The 21,424-nt window shown below is 41.0% G+C and overlaps 1 pseudogene; it reads right to left on the reverse strand.

Moving 5' to 3' along the window:
• Positions 1-18,588: 18,588 nt before the first annotated feature.
• Positions 18,589-21,424, reverse strand: LOC105867561 (C-1-tetrahydrofolate synthase, cytoplasmic pseudogene; annotated as a pseudogene).

Raw genomic sequence — 21,424 nt, forward strand, 5'->3', positions numbered from 1 at the left:
CACTTAGCAATGCACACTGACATGTTAAAAATTACATTCCAATCTTTTAAATTTTATTTCATTAAAATGTGCTGATTATGGTAAATGGAGATTGATTGCATTAATCCCTACTATGTGCCATCCATGGATTTAAGGCACTACTTGAGAGCCAGCTGAAAAACACTGGCTTGGTTTTTTTAGGTTAAGAATGTGGCCAAATAAACTAGACTGCTAGGCTGTGGCTCTTGGTTAGGTCACTAGTAGCTGTGTGATTTGAGCTCTTGTGACTCAGTTTCTCCTGCGTGTAAAATGGGGATGATACTGGGAATGGCATTCACCTCTTAGGATGGTTGTAAGTTTAAAGTACCAAGGATGGGGCCTGACATAGGGTAAGTGTCATATATATATGTATATATAATTTCATAGTATATAAGTACCACATTTTGTTTATACATTCATCCATTTTATTTATTTATTTATTTTTTTGAGACAGAGTCTCGCTTTGTTGTCCAAGCTAGAGTGAGTGCCATAGCATCAGCCTAGCTCACAGCAACCTCAAACACTTGGGCTCAAGCAATCCTCCTGCCTCAGCCTCCCGAGTAGCTGGGACTATAGGCATGTTCCACGATGCCCGGCTATTTTTTTCTTTATATATTAGTTGGTCAATTAATTTCTTTCTATTTATAGTAGAGACGGGGTCTCCCTCTTGCTCAGCCTGGTTTCGGACTACTGACCTCAAGCAATCCGCCTGCCTCAACTTCTCAGATTACAGGCGTGAGCCACTGCGCCTGGCCTATACATTCATCCTTTGATGGACACTTGGTTTGCTTCCACTTTTGAGTATTATGAGTAGTGCTGCTGTGAACATGGGTGTACAAATATGTCTTCATGACCTTGCTTTCAATGTTTTGGGGTATATATCCTGAAATGGCATTGCTGGGTTATGTGAGTATTCTATTTTTGATTTTTTTCAAGACCTGTCCTACTATATGCCACAGCCCCTGCATGTCACATTCAAAATCACAGTACAGGAGTGTCACAACTCCTTCAAACTCTGCCAACACTTGTTATTTTCTGTTTGATGGATAGTTGTCATGTTAATGGGAATGTAGTGGTTGCTTTTTTTTTCAAAAGAAAAACTAATATTTCTTTCACTGCTCAATAATGATACTTACTTAATAATGATATGTGTGTTTGTCTGTTGGACACTGCACAATGTCTCAGACTTTGGAATCAAGACAGGACAATGCCATCCTCCCCTCCTCATCCTGGTTGACTTCCATGCGGTGATTGCTTTTCTCCACAGTCACTACTGACAACACAGCATCACAAAGATGTCATGTCAGCAAGGGAATGTAGAGAGATCTCATGTTGAATTTGTGAGCTGCTGAAGCAGCTAGTTCATGGGATGTCAGATGTTGAAAATTGCTGTGTTTCTTTCATGTATACAGTATCTGAGATACCTGGATACACACTTGCAACTGTGGGGATGGAAGAGCAAGAATTGAAGTAAGTGTTCATTGGAGGGGAGAGAATGGAGGAGCTGGTCTGGTTCCCAAGCAACGCTCAGTGTCTTGGTCTGGTTGCCAAGCAAGGCTCAGTGTCTTTGGAGATAAGTCATCTTGGAATTAGTGAGAAAAAGCAGTGGGGGAGGGGCTGTTCTGTCGCAGACACTCAAATGTAGCTGCAGAGACTGAGGAAAGTAATTTGGAAGCTCTATGGTTTCTTTAACCGATATCCTCTCATTTGCATGTTTTGATGGTCTCCATTATATTAATACTTTCATGTATACTATTCGTATATCTCTCAGGCCAGTAGGTCCCAAAATATAGTTCAAGGACTCCTGGGGAAATCAAAATTCTTTCCAAAGTTCTGCAATTTCAAACTATTTCTCTAAGAATATTAAAATTTTATTTGCCTTTTTCCCTTTCATTTTCTCTGCAGTATGCAATGTCAAAAGTGTTCGAATTCAGAAGCAGATTGGAGAATCTACCTGCCCTCTATTAAGGAGGATGTTAAAAGGATTTGTTAAAGTGTATTATAAAATGATGTCACCTTATAACTAATTTTTCATTTGAAAAATGTTATTATTGTTCATAAATTGTGAATTATGTTACTATATCATAGGATTGTTACTGTTTTGTAAGTTTTAAATTTAAAATTTTCTCAGCTACAGTTTATAATGTGGTAAATATACATAGAGGTAAATCACATAAAGAAGAAATCCTTGGGAGTCTTCAATAATTTTGGAAAGTATAAAGAGGTTCTGAATTCTAAAAGAGGTATAAAGAGTATAAAGAGGTTCTGAATCCTTGAGAATTACTGTCAGAGATTAAATTCCTAGGTATAATTTGGCTGGGTTGAAATATTTCCAATACACAATTCCAAATTGCTATGAAACTATAAAATTGTTCTGCTCATTCTAAATTTCATGGAAAGTGTAACCCAGGTTTGCCTGATTCTTATTGATTTGCAATCTGCCTATCCTGATAAATTTAGTGAAGGAATTTCTGTGGAAAATATGCTTGGGAACCATTATCTCTTCCAGAGATTTCCCTTGATAAAGGATAAGTTTAGAATTCTCAGCAGAGAAGTTTAAATGTAGATTCTTGAGTTTACAAACTCCAGCCCAACACTCATTATGTGCATAATAAAGGGCAAGACACCTCCCCCTTCTGAGCCTTGGGCATGTGTAGTAAGTTTACCTAATGCCAATACATTGTAAGAAATCAATGATGGGTACCTGGGCAATTTTTTTTTTTGCATTTTTAAAAGAAATATAAAAATACAGTTTTGATTTAATCATATAAGCAAACGAGGGTTAAACAGAAAAGAGAGTAAGGTGCTTTGTGAAACTTTCCTCAAGCACTGTATCAACATTTGTTAAAACAATTCCCTGGGCAATACTGTCACAGCAGGTGTGCTAGTTCTCTTGTTCCCCTTGTTCAAGGTGACATAACTATCTGCTTACCTGCTTCTTCCCTAGGCTATGAACTCTTTGAGAATCTGGGCTGTGACTTAAAATGTGTATCACTTTACTTTGCACTTGTCGACGGAAAAAAGCCAAACTCTGTAAAATAATTTTAAAGAGATTTATTCTGAGCCAAATTTGAGGACCATGACCCGGAGCCACTGCCAAGAGGCCTTGGGCAAGTGGACTCGCTGTGGCTGGGTTACAGTTCAGTTTTATACATTTTCAGAGAGGCAGGGGTTACAGGCAAAGTCACAAATCAATACATGAGAGGCATACATTGGTTTGGCCCAAAAAGGTGGGACATCTCGAAGCGGGGGCTTACAGGTTATAGGTGGGTTTAAAGATTCTTTGGCTGGCAATTGGCTGAGAGAGTTAGTCTTTATCTAGAAGACCAGAAAGGATATGCTTACTTTAAGATAAGGGTATGAGCACTCTGGGAGGTCCAGACAGGAGGACACTTTAAATTTACAATAGGCGCCTGCTAGGATGTTTTAAGATGCTTTAAATTTAAGAATAGGCATCTGCTAGGATGCTTGAGTTAAGACAGGGGCTTCTTATCTTTTAGGTGATGTTAATGCCATACCAGAATCAGGTCAGGAAGTAAACCACTGCTTCGTTTGGTTAACAAAAGCCGCTTAGTGGGAATTTACTGTTTGTCAGCCTAACCCTGCTGGCCTCCTTAGGACAGAGTTTTTAGCAAAAAAATTAGAGTTCAGTCCTCAGTTCCCCCTGTTGGCCAAAGATCATTCCATGGAATGCATATGTAGGCCAATAACTAGCATGAGGTCCCACGGTGCTAGGAAGGCTCATTCCTAGAGATGTCTGGTCCCACGGTGCTAGGAAGGCTCATTCCTAGAGTTGTCTATCTGGTCGCATGGTGTTGTGAAATAGGCGGTGTTATATCTTAGGGGGGGGACATGACTCCACTTGATTTAATAGCCAATTGTTAAAGGGGGCCAGATAGAGTCAGGCCTCTGGCCTACTCTGAAAAAAAACATCTTGAACCAGATCTGTTTTGCGAGCTATCATGATCTGGGCCTTTGATTGATTTTTTTCCTTTTCCTGTATCTGGTATAGCATTTACAGGAAACTTAATAAGAGTCATAGGTAGAATCAGAAGGTAACAAGCAGCCTAACCAGCCAAAAAATCCTTTGCATGCATCATCATATTTTTTTAATCAGACTTACAATGCATTTACCCTCTGTATCAACAGTCAATTGAACTTTATGGTAAATTTTATTTGAGGATTACAAAACTGATACCAATTCAGAATCTAATAAATTTAATTTTTCCTCTGGACAATTAGTCTCCATAGGTATAACATCCTGAGGAGGGCATAAATTAAACTTGAGAAACATTTGATCTTTAATATTTTAAAGGCAAAGTTATAAAACTAATTTACCTACAACTTGTAGCAAAATATAAGCATTATTAACAATTAAGCTAAGGAGGAAATTTAGTAATTTATAGTAAGGTGGCTGATAAATTACTCATTATATTTCCTTTTGGATAAATCCATAACTGATAAAAATTATACTTAGTAAGTTCTAAGTCTATAGGAAGCAGAGACAGACTTTTATGATTGGGATGGCTATCTGCAGCATGTGGCCTGAAATGACGGAGTATCTAATTTAGTATTCCTTTAGGCTTTTGTGTGTCCCTCCTTCATCTGGAGGGTCTAAACTAATTCCATCCCTCAGAATTGGCCCTTACAATCTGGCACGCCCCCTCTTCCGCGATATTCCCTGGGCTTAGAGGGAGGACATTTGAACAGGGCTTTGGCAGATTCTATGGTTTTAAGGTCCCAGAGATCAGGTAAACTTGCTAATTACTTAAAATTTGTCAGGACTCTGGAAAACAAAATAAAAGAATTAGTAATGTTTTAAATAAAGAGTCTTTATATGAAAATTTAGTTCCGTCTCATGAGGTTCGAATTAGCTATACTCATGGTCATATCAGATTTTTAATTAAAGTCTTGGAACTTCGTTTTCTTTTAGTCCAGTGGTATACATAATCTCCAAAGTTATTAGAAACCAGTATTTAAGTGGATTTGTCAGTCCTTTCCATGGCCTTTACTTGAAGAAGCCAATTTTAGACTTAGCCAGAAAGAATCATTTTCTGAGATGAATCAAAGTAAAATAATAACTTAAAAGATAAAACTTGACCAGCCATGGTTACAGAGTCCAAATTGGTTATTTTGTGACATATAGCAATTTACCTAATAACCATAATCATTACTGATAACACATACCAAGACATGTCAATATTTTACAATACTAGTATATTAATAATATACTTATAAGTACAGCCCAAAGAAAGTTAAACACCATTTTATATTTGACAATGTTCCCTGGATAGTTTTGACACATTAAAATAAATCTAAAGTCTGTCTTAGACTTTTGGTGATCCTAATGTGTAAAAAGCTAGTTTAAGGTCAAAAGGCTGGATTTAGAATTTAAGTTTTGGAAAGGTTGTCAAATATCAAAGGCTTAAAGCATTTGTGCACATATAATCACAAACCACTATAAAATAATTTAACAAAGAGATAGATATCAAATAAATCTAAAGGTGATAAAGTTATATGGATACAAATCTTAACCCTTTTTTAGTTTTTCTAGTTAGTCAAAACCTAATAAAGAGAGCACAGGGATTATCTGACAAAGTATAAAATGTTTTACCAAAGCATAAAATGCCAATTACCAAAATTAAACAAAAACCTTTTGTACTACACTACCTTTTATATTAAAAGGAAAAAAAAAAAACATGTTATAAAATCAAAATGAGTACACATCATGTTATTTCATTAAGAGTAAATTAATATTGACAGAAATCTTTGTTTTAGCCAAAATTTTTTAATAAATTTTTTATAAACTTCATCCTCACCTGCACGTACCACAAACCATTTACAAAACATACCTTAAAACTTTCGATTTTGTCCTAACATTCCCTTTTTCTAAATAACCATTCATTTTAGGACAAAAATTTCATGCAAGATCCTTTCTTTACATTATTCTTTCTGTTTAACCTTTCTTACCAAAATATATTTCTATATTCATTGTCCCTTTACATCTTTTTCTTACACAAGTGGAATTTTGTATTTTCTTTCTAAATTTATTTTGATTCAGCCCTTATTAGACAAAGTTACACATTTTAATAAGAACATTCTGTTTTATATTCTTTGGTACACCTTATATGTAGAATTACATACAATGACTAGAATTTTTATTTTTAGTAACTTTAAATTTTAGTGAAAATTTTAAAAAGTAGGAAGTCATGAATTGTTTATCCTAAGACACTTGTCATGAAACAAGATTGTAGGTTACTGTAAAATTATAGCCAAATTAATAATTCGAATATATATATATATTTTTTAAGTACCAAAATCCTATTTTTTTTAGAGAAAGGAGACTCAGTGTCTCAAACAAGTATAAGACCTAAATAGACAGACTGCAGTACAAGTTAATAAGGAAGCTGAATCTGTGTCTTTTTTGCAGTTTATTAAAAGATGAATAAAAAATCTTGTTATTCCTATTAATATCATATGACAATCTAGTTTAAAAGAGAAAACCAAATTTCATTGTGTTAGTGTACTAATCATCAAAGTTAATTTTAATAAAATCTTATAAACAAATCAATCTAATTTTAACCTATAAGACTATAAGACTTTTATAAACCTTTTATAACCTTTAACTTTTATATCCACTTAATTTTTAATGATCATTTACATATTGGATAAGTAGTTTCAAAAAACCAATTAAACAAAATAATGGACTTAAACAGAACTCTAGAACAATTGGGCCTGACTTACATTTTATAGGACATTCTACCTCAAAACCACTGAATACACATTCTTCTCATCAACTCATAGGCCATTCTCTAAGATTGACCATATCCTAGGACAAAGCATATCTCAAACAATTTTTTTTTTAAATAGAAATTATACCGTGTCTTTTTTCAGATCACAATGGAGTAAATGTAGAGATCAACCCTAACAGGAACTCTCATTTTTACACAAAATCATGGAAACTAAACAACCTTCTACTAAATGATCACTTCATAAATGAGGAAATCAAGATGGAAATCAAAAGATTTTTTTTTTTTAACACAAGTTATCAAACACAAGTTGTCAAAACCTGTGGGACACAGCTAAAGCAGTCCTGAGAGGAAAGTTTGTTTCCATAAATGCCTATAAACAAAATTATCTTTTAACAAACTAATACTTATGCTGTATAACATTTTATTTATTTATTTATTTATTTATTTTTTAAGGCAAGCATGAAAATTAGGTTTATTGAGGAGAGAAAGCTAGGATTATAGGGCAAGAGCAAGATATAGGTTTACAGAGCATGATACATATGCCACAGATGACAACGGGACCCATTGTCACAGCAAAGGGAAGGTATAACAAAGGCGGGGGTGGGGTGGGAAAAGAGAGTTGGTGATGGTCTCAGTCTTCTTCTATAGTCTATAACATTTTATTAAAAGAATTTTTGTACAGAGTTGTTCTTCTTTTATCTAGAAGTTTTAATTACACGTACTAATCATAATGTCAACTCTTAGAAAAACTTAGGAAGTTAAATTAACTTTGAACTATTAGTCACCAATTGTATTAGTATTTCTAAATATAAGGCTATGAAGGTATAAACTTAAACTTATATTTAAGAACTGATGTTCTAGTATTTTACCTTATAAATGACCCATTTCTAAGGGACATATAATGACATTTTATGATTATTTTTTAACTTAACATGACTTTAAGATTTATTTGTATTTATTGCATTTGTATTTACCTAATTCATCTATATTAGCAGCTTACTTAGATCCTAGCTATTAAAAGTTTATGTTACTTTATTAACCATTTTTATACCCTGTAAATTAGATATATATAACAGAACACGGATTAAAATACAAACTCAAATCTTATCAGAAACAATAAGCATTTAAATAAGACTTGTTATTTTAAACAAAATATAACATCACTTCTAAATTTTGTAAACATAGTAGTCATTTTAGAATATCTTGTTTAAAGGTATTTGCTAATTAGATCCTTCCAAAACATCACATCCCCAAACAAAATCTATTGGCATCATAGGGGAATGTCTCTGGCACCCAAAGTTTGGGAGCAAAGGCCACTGTTCTCCTAAAGGCTTGCTGAAAATCTACTGACATTAAAAGTAATAGGATTAATAAGAGAAGGACTTAAAACTTATACATGGACGTTTTTAGAATGAACACAAAGATGCAGGGGAAATTGTCCATTTTTCATGTTTAAAGTATGAACAGCTGTGTAGAAAGATGATTGGACAAAAAGGATATGAGCTAATTCTAACAGGCTTAGTGGCAGAACCAGCAAGGCATTTTATATTTAGATTTTGCTTGGCCTCTTGAGTGTGCATTTTTCCCTTTTGGGTGTAGGACAAAGCCCTTTCTGGCATGGGGTTTTACAGTAAAACAAAGTAAAAACAAGGTAGGTCAGATAATTGCTTTATGGGCATTTTACATGAATAATTTTAGGTTTTATGGCTAGCTTTAGAGAAGAATTGGCACAAGAGGTGAGCAAGGTCAGAAAATTTTGCTTCTGAAGCCTTTATTTTAAGCTAGTTTTTTTTTTTTTTAATCCCATCAACATAAGATCTCCTGGCTGTAGACTGAGGAAAAAAACTTTCAGCACCATTTGTTAGCACCTCAAACAATGATACAAAGTGGTAACATGCTTTTTACATGAGGTTCAAGATTAAGCTGTTAAAAAAAAACAAACTATCTAAATGGTCTCAAAACAATGTTTAGTGCATAAACTTGAGCACATTTATAGAGTAAGATTACTTTGAGAGTCTCATGGATTTTAACCATCATTCACTTTTTATCTTAAATTGCTATATAAAAATTAATAATTTAGAATTTTTTTTTAGGCAAAAACTCTATTACAGTAACACAATGTAATCATAACCAGCTAGATTGTAAAGAGTAGGACAAAAATGGACAAGACCAAGGTAAAACTAAAGCTTTCAATTTAAGTTCTTTACAACTTTCAGGACAACTTTGAATTCCTAACAGTACTGTTAAATGAGTTGAACACACCTTGTGCACCTCTCTACAGGCATTGAATGAGTGGAGGTAAACTATTTCTGCAGTTAGGATTAAAAGACCAAAACCAAAATGTTTTTTTTTATATACCTTTAACGATTAAATTTGGATTTTTTTTTCCTCTACTTGGTGTTTTATTTATTCTAATTTGTTGACTCAGGTACATTTGCATTTTTACCTTAAAGTTAAACACATAAGTATTTTTGTTGGTAACCCAGATTCAGTTAATATCATTTGACCAAATATTAAATGTACTTAACAAAAATCACCCATTACATTTTTATCAAACCTTTACACCTCAAGAACTTAAAAATGTCCAGTAAAAGCCAGGCAAAAACAAATGTATGCTGACAGTTTGAAAGCATTTTTACTATTACTTTACTAATAACACCTTATTTATTAATAATAACACAGCTTATTTACCAACAGTTACTAAATTCACATGAAGCATTTGGGTTTAATTTATGAGCGCTTCCTTAATTTTAAAACAGTCTGAAACCTATAAGCACAAACATGTGATACATGGACAGACATAAAACATACCTAAACATATACACTCTCTCAGACGCATACATACACACAAAGTTCTGATAAATTTTACCTTAGAATGTTAGCCATGAAATGGTAACACAAACTCACCAGTCTGTAAAAGAAAGCTGGATCTAAATTTCTTCTGATGAGACTGGAACTTGTACACCTGGCAAACTTTAGTTGACCTGATAGGTAACTTAATTAGACCTGTGGATCAAAGTTTTGGGTAAAGCAGTTTCTATGGCAGTTTGATTTTTTTTCTTCAGTGCAAAATGAGTTTTCTATGTTAGCATTTTAGCTAGAAGTGGCTGCAAGGTCTCCAGGCAGCCTTTCAATTGTAAATACCACAAACAAAGAGTTATCTTAACATCACTAGAAAAAGTTAGCAGATTTTAGAGTAGCCAGAAAGGAAGAGAGATAGCTTGAGACATTTTAATAGTGGGGGGTCGACCATTTCAGCTCTGAATTTTTCTTGATGTAATTTTGCCCTTTCTTAAAACCTTGTGCACAAGAATTAGCTATAACCAGCTGGAGCCCTAGAAAACCTGGCATGCCTTTGAATCTTTTCGTTTACAAAAATACTTGCAAGTAGAGATGCCACAAACCAACTGGGGTGCCCCCAAAAGAGTCATTTTCCTTGCCCTTCCTCTTTTTTTTTTTTTTTTTTTTTTTTTTTTTTTTTTTTTTTCTTCAAGGAACCGAACTGTGGTCTAGGGTTTGGTGTCGTGGATCACAGTGTGCTGCTTGTGGGTGGGGCTCCTCAATGTTTCACCATTGAGTCGGTCCCACCCTCTTACGTGTCTCAGTTTCTCTCTCGGGGGTCTAGTACCTCCGAGAGGGCTCAAAACGCTGAGTGATCAGCTCTTATGTGCGTTTCCTGAACGAGCCTTCTTTTAATTAATTTGTTAGGGGGTTCCCTGTGGGGCTACTCGCGCCTTGGGGAATCGCCCCAGGCAACTCCCATTCAGGGCCCTGGTCACCCAGAGCTGCCTTAGGTCTGGGAGGAGTAAGCTGCCCCTTTTCTTCAGAGCTGAGAAACTCAGTCTCTCATCTATCTACAAATAGGACAGTTGGGTTCCTTGCCAAATGCGCAGACAAGCCAATTGAAACTAGTTTTGAGAGGAAAAAAAAAAGGCAACGGAGAAAGCCCTTTAGAGTGCACCTCCAAACCTAAATTAGGATCCCAAACAACAATTCCTAGGAAAAGAACCAGCTCAGAATAAACCAAGACCATCAACCAAAAGCGGGAGGTCCAGATCTCAGGAGGACTTACCAGTCCCGCTGCAGGAGAAGCTCGGAGTCGGAGGCCTAAAAGGGCCATGCCGGTACCTGGCGCCGAGTCCGCGCTGCTCCTTAGGCGGTCCTGAGTCTTCTCTGAGATCCTGCCGACTACGCCAAAATTGTCGACGGAAAAAAGCCAAACTCTGTAAAATAATTTTAAAGAGATTTATTCTGAGCCAAATTTGAGGACCATGACCCGGAGCCACTGCCAAGAGGCCTTGGGCAAGTGGACTCGCTGTGGCTGGGTTACAGTTCAGTTTTATACATTTTCAGAGAGGCAGGGGTTACAGGCAAAGTCACAAATCAATACATGAGAGGCATACATTGGTTTGGCCCAAAAAGGTGGGACATCTCGAAGCGGGGGCTTACAGGTTATAGGTGGGTTTAAAGATTCTTTGGCTGGCAATTGGCTGAGAGAGTTAGTCTTTATCTAGAAGACCAGAAAGGATATGCTTACTTTAAGATAAGGGTATGAGCACTCTGGGAGGTCCAGACAGGAGGACACTTTAAATTTACAATAGGCGCCTGCTAGGATGTTTTAAGATGCTTTAAATTTAAGAATAGGCATCTGCTAGGATGCTTGAGTTAAGACAGGGGCTTCTTATCTTTTAGGTGATGTTAATGCCATACCAGAATCAGGTCAGGAAGTAAACCACTGCTTCGTTTGGTTAACAAAAGCCGCTTAGTGGGAATTTACTGTTTGTCAGCCTAACCCTGCTGGCCTCCTTAGGACAGAGTTTTTAGCAAAAAAATTAGAGTTCAGTCCTCACACTAATAAAGCAAGTAAACATTTCCCTGGTTAAGCCCTTGATGTTGGAGCCAGCACAGCTCGCCCATGGCTGTGACCTGTCCATGGTGCTGAAGGGCACTTTGCGTGTGAACTCACTGCCCAGTAAGGGAGGTAGGTATTTGATGCTAATCAAGGTGATCTCAAAGTGTATTTGTGGAATAAATGGAAGCTAACCTTTTTTGTTTATAAACAAGAAGAGAAAGCCCCAATTTGTTCATTACCCATATGTGCACATAAAGACTGGTTGGGCATTTATGGCATCACCCAATCACTTAGCATGTGCTATGTGTTAGCAACAGTGGTGGAGTCAGAGAAAACAGAGCAGGGGTGATGGAATATGATCCCTGCATTAAAATACCTTACAATCTATGGCTATTCTGAAGGTACTAAGCTGACTATTATAATGCTTCTATTCTTGTTCCTCCCATGGTCTAGAGCAGAGCCCAAATATAAAAAGTGTTGATTGCTCAATAAATATGCTTTCTGGAGACCCTGAAATAATCAGACTATATTGAAGGTTGGATAAGAAGAAACAAAGAGGTAGAAATAGGGGAGAAAGAGAGCTAAAAGAGAGAGAATGTAATATGGAGGAAGGAGGGAGAGAAAGTCACAGGGCAGGAGAAGAGGACATGTAAGCAGATGGAGATTCTAGGAGAGAAAAGCAGAGAGGCAAACAGTTTTTCCCCAGCTTTGCTCCGCTAGCTTTCCTGGAAGGTATGAGCCTCAGCGCCTTTACCCGGGCAGTCCTCTTCATGAGTCTGGGTCTTTGTTTCACGAGTCTGGCTCCTTCCTGTTTCGTTCAAAGCTCTGATCAGATGTCACCACCTTGGGGAGCCCTTCTTGACTGCTCCCAGAGGCCCTGCTTGGATCCCATCCTGAGGCTGGTGCTCCCTGTTTCCCGCTCTCTCTCCACTGGAATGTAAACTTTTGGCACTATTGTAGAAAGAACAGACCTAAAGTTGTGGTTTTCTGCTGTTCCTGTTTTGTCAGTGGAGATTCAATAGGTCAAAAGGACAAAAAATAACAACTGTATCTTATTTCCTACTGAACATATCAAAAATATACTTTCGCTGTTGCTGCTTTTATTAAAAAAATAGGATTCAAGTGGCAATGGGAATGAGAGAGTTGGAGGATTAAGGATAGAAAACCTGGCATGCAGTGGCATTCATTGGAGGGGGAGTGAATGGAAGAGCTGGTCCTTTGCCCAGGCTGTGTTCCTCCACATCCTTGGAGCTGAGTCACCATGAAATGAGAGAGGGGCTGTCCCTCCCCAGCCATGCTCAGCTGCAAGAGTGAGGGCTAGAGCAGGCGGAGTCAGAGTCCAGTGGCCTGGGGGTTTTCAAGAGAGTAGAAAAAAGCTGAATATAAAACAATTGGAGCTTATGCATAAGGAATTGATTCCAATATTGACCACGGAAAGTGGCTTTAGATGGATGTAGAGCTCCGTGATAAATGGTTGAATTGAGAGAGTATTGGTCCGAGAGGGAAAAGAAGATGTTGGCTTCAGGTTAGAAGGAGGAGTCACCTGGAAGGTAAGCGGTGTTGTTGGAGACGGGGTGCTGGAACTGAGGGCATGGAGTGAATTTGGTTGCTAGCAATGACAAGGGCAGTGGAGTAGATGGCTAAGGGAGTTTGGACATGAGCATTGGAGGGAAGCAGGTCAATAGACAGTTGGTCAAAAATGTTGGTAGGGTAGTCTCTATTTGCATTTCTCTGACTTGGCAATATGGACAACTTACGTTGGACAATTTTAGTGCTGGGGAAGGGCAGTTCTGTGTATTGTAGGGTGTGCAGCACCTTCCTCTCCACCAAGGGGGTGTCGGGAGTCCCTCTCCAGTGGAGACAAGAAAAATGAGTACAGCCCTTGTCAGCTGTCCCTTGGCGACAAGATTGCTCACCACTTGGAATTCAGATGGAATTTGTGTGGTGAGGCTGAGAGTCCATGTCCACAGAGGGCCAAGATGCATAGGAGTGGGAGCTTCGTGAGGGGGTTTGTGCTCCCATGCTTTGTCTGTGGGGCTTTGCTGACTTTCAGAGTGCTGCCCTCTCAGGGCTGTCCAGTTCCTAGGGATAGCAAGAAACCACCCATGAGTGTGCCTTTTGTGTGCAGAACGCCAGTTCAGAGCCCATCCCACAACCCTCGTTTATAAGGTGCTCACAATCTAGGCCACTATCCACCAGGCCTTGTCCCTCAGGGTAAAATATCCTTCAAGTAGGCACAGCCTGCATGTCCCTGTAGCTATCAAAAGCCCCTGGTCCCTGAAAGTTAGGCAAACTCTAGGAAGCAAAGCTCCTGTCCCCATAAAAGTTTGCTGAACAAAGTTGTCTGTTCAGGTGTGGTCACACTCCTGGCCTTACAGGGAGGGGAAGAAAAGAACAATTGCATACTAGCTGGGTCTGGACCTCAGGCAGAAGAAAAGATGTAAATTATCTTGGCGGAGCAGATGGGGGAGGAGGTCAGAAATCCCTGAGGCTTCTTCAGTCAATCCAGCATGTCAAAATCCATATTGTGGAGTAAAATATTTTTAATTTCCTTCTTCCCAGAGCTAATGAAATTATTTAAATTAACCAATCCTGTGCATGCTTATGTGGGCTTACTTGTTTCTTCCCAAGAAGAGCAAAATCAATGCTCTTTCCCGCATTTCTCCCCGCATCACTTTGCGTCCTGACTGACTAGGTACTTCCTTGGGTGGCCATGTGTGGCCTGGTGTGTCCATTTTCCTGTGAAAAATAAACTGTCTTTTCAATGACCGTCCTCTGTAGACCTACCAGCCATTCATGAAACTGTGATTCAAATAACTATGAATTCCATTTTCTGTGAGTTCTTCAAAACTCTGACACATGTCCTCTTTCTGTGTGTGTGTGTGTGTGTGTGTGTGTGTGTGTGTGGTCGAAGCTTAGTTCGGGAGACTACTCCAAGGACAAAGACATCGGAGTCTCAGGCCTCTTTTCCTGCCTCATACCTATCTCCTTAGGACCCTGCCCAACTCCGAATGTCTGAGCCCGCGGGTGGGAAACAGGCAGTGCTGGAATCCCCTGGGAGGAGCCCAGGCCCCTCTCCTGGTGCTCAGGGGCAGGATGGGGAGCGGGTGGTGGAGCCGGGCTCAGGGCCAGACGCCTGGAGACGTCCCTCCGCTTGTTGGGGTCTCGGAACCATCGGTGTTGAGGCCAAAGGTTCTGGTTGCTTGCGCCCTTTCGCAGTGGCGGGAAACTTAAATTTATTGTAAAAAGAAAGCAAAGCAATCCACTTATAACTGAATGCATATCCTGCCAGCTGCACGTCCTGCCAGCTTGCTTTGAGATAGTTCTCAGTCCGCCAGTCCGGGGCTCCTGCCATCTGGAAAGAACATGATAAGATGTAAAAACCAATGCCCTCACTTATGTGCCTCTAGTCAAGAAGCCCCAGCCCCTCCCCAATCCTACTAAAACAAGATAGGAATGTATCTTGGTTAGACTGATGCTTTCTTTGGCTTCTGTAACTCTGCTTGAACAATTAGATAATTTATTCAGAGTGCGGTTTTTGCCTTTAAAAGGGGCCGGTTTTCCCCAGCTCATTGCTACTTTCTGTGCCTGCCGCTCTGAGGGCAGGAGTAGTCCTGGCCAGTAAATAAAGACTCACAATTTGACCCAATTCGGTTTCTAAGGTGGCCTTTTCTCACACTCCAGACCGTAACAGTCTCCGCTGTGAAGTGCAGACACTCCTAGGACCTCGCTCACAGCCAGGTGCTGGGCATGGCTGTGCACGTTTCACTTTCAACTGAGTGAAATCCAACCTGCGTTCTCACCAAGCTATGTCCATGCCAGAGCAGCACATCGATATATCAAACCCCCACAACCTACCCCGTCCGTGTGCACAAATAGTGTAATTTGGGGTATCAACAGAAAAAAGCCAAACTCTGTAAAATAATTTTTTTTGAGACAGTCTCACTTTGTTGCCCAGGCTAGAGTGAGTGCCGTGGCATCAGCCTCGCTCACAGCAACCTCAATCTCCTGGGCTCAAGCAATCCTCCTGCCTCAGCCTCCCGAGTAGCTGGGACTACAGGCATGCGCCACCATGCCCGGCTAATTTTTTCTATATATATTAGTCGGCCAATTAATTTCTTTCTATTTATAGTAGAGATGGGGTCTCGCTCTTGCTCAGGCTGGTTTTGAACTCCTGACCTCAAGCAATCCTCCTGCCTCTGCCTCCCAGAGTGCTAGGATTACAGGCGTGAGCCACCGCGCCCGGCCCAAACTCTGTAAAATAATTTTAAAGAGATTTATTCTGAGCCAAATTTGAGGACCATGACCCTGAGCCACTGCCAAGAGGCCTTGGGCAAGTGGACTTGCTGTGGCTGGGTTACAGTTCAGTTTTATACATTTTCAGAGAGACAGAGGTTACAGGCAAAGTCACAAATCAATACATGAGAAGCACACATTGGTTTGGCCCAAAAAGGTGGGGCATCTCGAAGGGGGGGGCGCGGGGTAGGGGGGACTTACAGGTTATAGGTGGGTTTAAAGATTTCTTGGTTGGCAATTGGCTGAGAGAGTTAGACCTTATGTAGAAGACCAGAAAGGATATGCTTAATTTAAGATAAGGGTGTGAGCACTCTAGGAGGTCCAGACAGGAGGGTGTTTTAAATTTACAATAGGCATCTGCTAGGATGCTTGAATTAAGACAGGGGCTTCTTATCTTTTAGGTGATGTTAATGCTATACTGGAATCGTGTTGGGAAGTGAACCACTGCTTTATTTGGTTAACAAAAGCTGCTTAGTGGGAATTTACCATTTGTCAGCCTGACCCAGCTGGCCTCCTTAGGAAGGAGTTTTGAGCAAAAGAAAAAGATCCGAGTTCAGTCTTCAGTCTTCAGGAAAAATATTATTTAACAACAACAAAAAATCCAAACACATGTTAACAGAAAAAGACACAAACTCTTTAAAATAATGTAAAGAGGTTTATTCTCAGACGAGTGTATGTGACCAACGGCCCAGAGCACAGGTTTTCAATAGGTTCTGAGAAAATGTGCCCAGGGTAGCTGGGTTACAGTTTGCTCTTATACACTCATGGAGACAGGAGTTATTAACACGTGTAAGACCCTACGTCAATACATGGAGGACATATTTTGGTTTGGCCAGAAAAGGCAGGACATCTCTAAGCAGGAGGGGGTTGCTGATAAGTTACAGGTTTGTTTATAGATTCTTTGATTTGTAATTGGTTATAGAAAGGCTTAGGATGTTTTAACTTAAGATGAGGAATCCTGTTAACCAGCCACGCCTCCTGACGTTTACCAAAACTGAGTGCTGTGTTGTGTGAATTGACGGCCTGCAGGTGTGGTTTAGGCTTTGTCTTGCATGGCCTCAGGCCTGTCAGAGGGTCACAAAGGGCAGCTGCAAGAAGGGAGGGGGCACAACGAGGAGGCGTGTCTCGCCTTCCTTCTCATGGCCCGCAACTCAGCTTTAGGGTATTTCTGGGGTCCCCTTGGCCAAGAGGGGTCCATTGAGTCACCTGCAGGATTAAGATTTTATTTTAGTTCACACATACAAACATACTCATTTTAAAAATATCTTATTTGTTGTGTCCTTTTTTGTAAAATTTGAGGCAATGCCTATGAACTTATCAATAGATGGCACTCTTGAATAATGGAAAAAATAGCCTTTTATTAAAATTTTTTTTTATCTTTTCAATTGAAAAAGAAGCTGTCACAGTTGAAGCCGTGACTCGAGGCGGGAGGGAGGGCAAGGGCAATATACATAATCTTAACATTTGTTCACCCATAATATGCTGAAAAAAATTAAATAAAGAATGTTAAAAACTAATATTAATTCATGAGCATATGATTTAAGTATTTTTTATTTTTTACTTTTTGAAAATGTGGTGAAATATACACCAGTTAATATTTGCCATTTTAACCCTGACGTTCTCCACCATGCATCTCTGGAAGTCTTTTTATCCTGCACAACGGAAACTGTACCCACAGAGCAACAGCTTTGCCTTGCCCCTCTTCCCATCCCTGCTCTCACCATTGTACTTTCTGTCTATGAATTGGACTACTCTGGGCACCTCATATAAATGGAATCATAAGTACTTTTCCTTTGGTGTCAAGCCTATTCCACTTACCATGACGTCCTTATGGTTAACTCGTGCCATGGCATGTGTTAGAATTTTCTTCCTTTTAAACATGGAACAGTACTCCATTGCATGTTGATGTCACATTCTGTTTATCCATTTGTAACAGAAGGGATGGCCTGAAGAAGGGTAAAATGTTTTATGAGCTGTTTCTTTAATACCTCCCAACTCTTTCTGGGAATTAAGACCTGCATTCCTGCCTGAGGCCAGAAATCTTTGTTTTTTGTGCCACAGGAGATGCCTAACAGAACTGTACAGGCAGAGGTCATGGGACGGTTTTCGCTGGAGATGCTACAGTCAAACAGCAATAGGCCAGAGCTGAGAACTCCCTTTGAAAGCTCTGCATTTCTGCCTATAGATAGGATTGTTTTTGTTTTGTTTTGTTTTGTTTTTTGAGACAGAGTCTCACTCTATTGCCTGGGCGAGAGTGCCGTGGCGTCAGACTAGCTCACAGCAACCTCAAACTCCTGAGTTCAAGCGATCCTCCTGCCTCAGCCTCCCGAGTAGCTGGGACTACAGGCATGCGCCACCATGCCCGGCTAAATATTTTATATATATATATATATATATACATATATATATATATATATATATATATTTTAGTTGTCCAGCTAATTTCTTTCTATTTTTAGTAGAGATGGGGTCTCGCTCTTGCTCAGGCTGGTCTCGAACTCCTTTTTTTATTTTTTTAGCAAAATTATTTCCTTTTATTCTGTGGATCTTCACTAAAGTAAATAGAAATGTGCATGATTTATGTTAATTTATACATGATGATGAGAATTCAGGCTTCTGGAGAAACTCCCACTATATATTTCAGAAGATCTTCAGGGAAGGGGCTGACTTCTATTGACTAACTCCCAGTGGGCCTGAAGAGATACTGGCCAGACTTTCAAAGTAGCTCCTTGAAGACAGACTGATCTGCTCAGTTTTGGGGTCCAAATCAATATCATAAAAGCAGGGCCGGGTGGGGAGCCCAGGCATCATGCTCAGCGTTCCTACTAAGGGGTACAGAAAACCAGCCCCAATGCCGGCGCTGATTCGCGAATAGGCAGAAGGAAGCCTGTAGGCACGGCTTTTTGCTCTGAGTTGTGAAACAAGGACAGGTGTGTCTTGGCCCTGCAGATGGGTAGATTCCCAAAGCCCTGCTTCGTGTAGACTTCGGCTTTGTGCTGAGCTTCAGGGAGCAATTCAGTGTCATCTGCCCCGTAGATCTTCTGCGCAATGATCCTGATGTTATCCTCAACCGGGAGCTGGAGGTCATAAAGGAGTCGGAAGCTGCTGGGTGCCTGTGCGGCTCTCTGGCCAGCCTGCGCCAGGGCGAAGGCACCCTTGCCCCCTTCTGCCCAGTGAGAGCACGTCACAGCCTCAAAAGCTCCATGCTCTCGGGCAAGGCGGGTGACGAGGTCCAGCTCAGCCTCTGTATCCGTCTCGAACGCATTCACGGCCACTACAACTGGAACTCCAAACATCCTGGCATTTTCAATTTGTTTCTTCAAGTTACTGAAACCTTTTCCAACCAGCTCCAGGTTCTCCTCTGTGTAAGCCTTGGGAAGCGGCGGTCCAGCGGTGACCGTGGGCTGCCCCCGCACATTTTAAGAGCCCTGACAGTAGCAACGAGCACCACCACGTGAGGGCGGAGGCCAGAGTACCGGCATTTGACGTTAAAATTTTTTCCATTCCAATGTCTGCTCCAAATCCGGCTTTGGTCACTACAAACCCTTCTGGGCCGACAAGCTTGAGTGCGACCAGGTCTGCGACGACAGCCGACTTCTCATGTGGGTGTTGGGGGCGGGCCGGCGTGGACGGTCAGCGGAGTGCCCTTGACCTCTGCGCGAGGTCAGGCTTGGCCGCGTCCCGCATGAGCACCGTCAACGCGCCACCCACTCCCAGGTCTTCGGCACCGATGGGCTCCCCTTTCTTCTGGAGGCCACCGCCGTTTGCCCAGTCCCTCCCTCATGTCTTCCAGAGGACGGGTGAGGCCAGGACAGCCATGACTGCACTGGCCACTGAGATGTCCAAGCGGGGCGTCCGTGTGTGCCCTTTCTCCGTCGGAGCCTGTCCAGCTGTGATCTTGCGCAGGAATCTATCATAGGTATCCAACACTCTTTGCCAAGCTATGGTTTCTGGATCAATATCCAATCTTGCAAATCTGTTTATCTCTTCGTCTGTCAGTGTGGTAGGGTCAGTCTTTTCAATGCCTAGTCTCCTTAACCTTCGGGTTTGGATATCAGAGAACTTTCTCACTCCATTTACTGATGGCACCAAACGATTACAGAGAGCCTTGTCTGTCTGGGTCAGTTCCTGGAATATGCGGGCATCAATGGCTGCAGCAACCAGGTTATTAGCTGCAGTGACGGCATGGATGTCACCAGTGAGGTGGAGATTAAACTCTTCCATAGGATGACCTGGGAGTAGCCGCCTCCTGCAGCACCACCTTCTATTCCAAAGGGGGGGCCCTGGGAAGGCTGTTGCAAACACGCACAAAGACGTTCTGGAAAAGATGGGCACGCAGGGCTTGCACAGCCCGACTGTGGTTGTACTCTTCCCTTCTCCCAGGGACGTTGGCGTTATTCCAGTCACCACCACGTGTTTCCCGTCAGGCTGGTGTTTCAGGCGTTCCAGTGCTGACAGCAGGACTTTGGCCTTTGTCTCACCACACAATCCCACCTCTTCAGGCCAATTTCTCCAGCCAGCGTGCCAATGGCTTTTCTGCCAGATCATGGTATGGCAATGTCACTTGGAACAGGTGTCTTCAGGTTAAGGTTGTTATACTGAATGCTCCATTTCCTGGCCTGTTTTTCTCCAGGAAACGCCTTGCACTCTCTACCGTGCTCTGCGTCAGCATCGCCAGTGTCACGGGCCGCCGCCGCCGGGAACAGGAGTGGCGAAGCCCGCCCGCTCTCTGGCCTCGTTGTCTACCCCATCACCACAACCCTTCTCCCCTTTGACTTGGTATCATCTGGGACACAATTGATCCCACAGTCAACGACTATTGCCCCAGGTTTGATCCACTCTCCTTTCGCCATTTCAGGCTGACCAGTTGCACCCACCAGGAGGTCACCTTTATTTACCTCCTCGCCCAGATTGGCAGTCTTTGAGGGGCAGGTGGTCACCGTGGCATTGCTCCACAGAAGCAAGTCGTGCACTGGGGCCCCTACCATTTTACTGCACCCGACCACCACGGCGTGCCTTCCGGCGATCTGCACCCCTGTCTCTTTGATGAGTTCCCAGCACCCTTTAGGCGTACAAGGGATGAAACAGTCATTTCGATCACCTCTAGCGAGTTTCCAGCACTGATACTAGTCAATCCATCCACATCCTTTTCGGGTGCCATAGCATTGATCACTGCTTCAGTGTTAATAGTATTTTCTGAATCTAAAAGGTACATTCAGATTCTGTGGATGTTCTTGGTAATTTAATGTGAGTGGCTTTGACCCCAACCTCTTCAGCAGCTTTCAGCTTCACATTTATATAAAGATTGGAATCATCTCTGTCGCCAACCTGTAAAATTGCCAGGCCTGGTGAGAAGCCAGGTACTTGCTCCTTCATCTGAGTGACTTCATTCTTCAATCTCTCCCTTATTTGCTCATAGGCCTCCTCCCCAATCAGGATTTTTGCTGGTGCCATGACCACAGTTGTTGGCTGCCAGATCTGGACTCTGCCACACTCTAGTTGCAAT

The sequence above is a fragment of the Microcebus murinus genome, chromosome 16 (assembly GCF_040939455.1).
Source record: "Microcebus murinus isolate Inina chromosome 16, M.murinus_Inina_mat1.0, whole genome shotgun sequence".
In the NCBI taxonomy this organism is placed as follows: Eukaryota; Metazoa; Chordata; class Mammalia; order Primates; family Cheirogaleidae; genus Microcebus; species Microcebus murinus.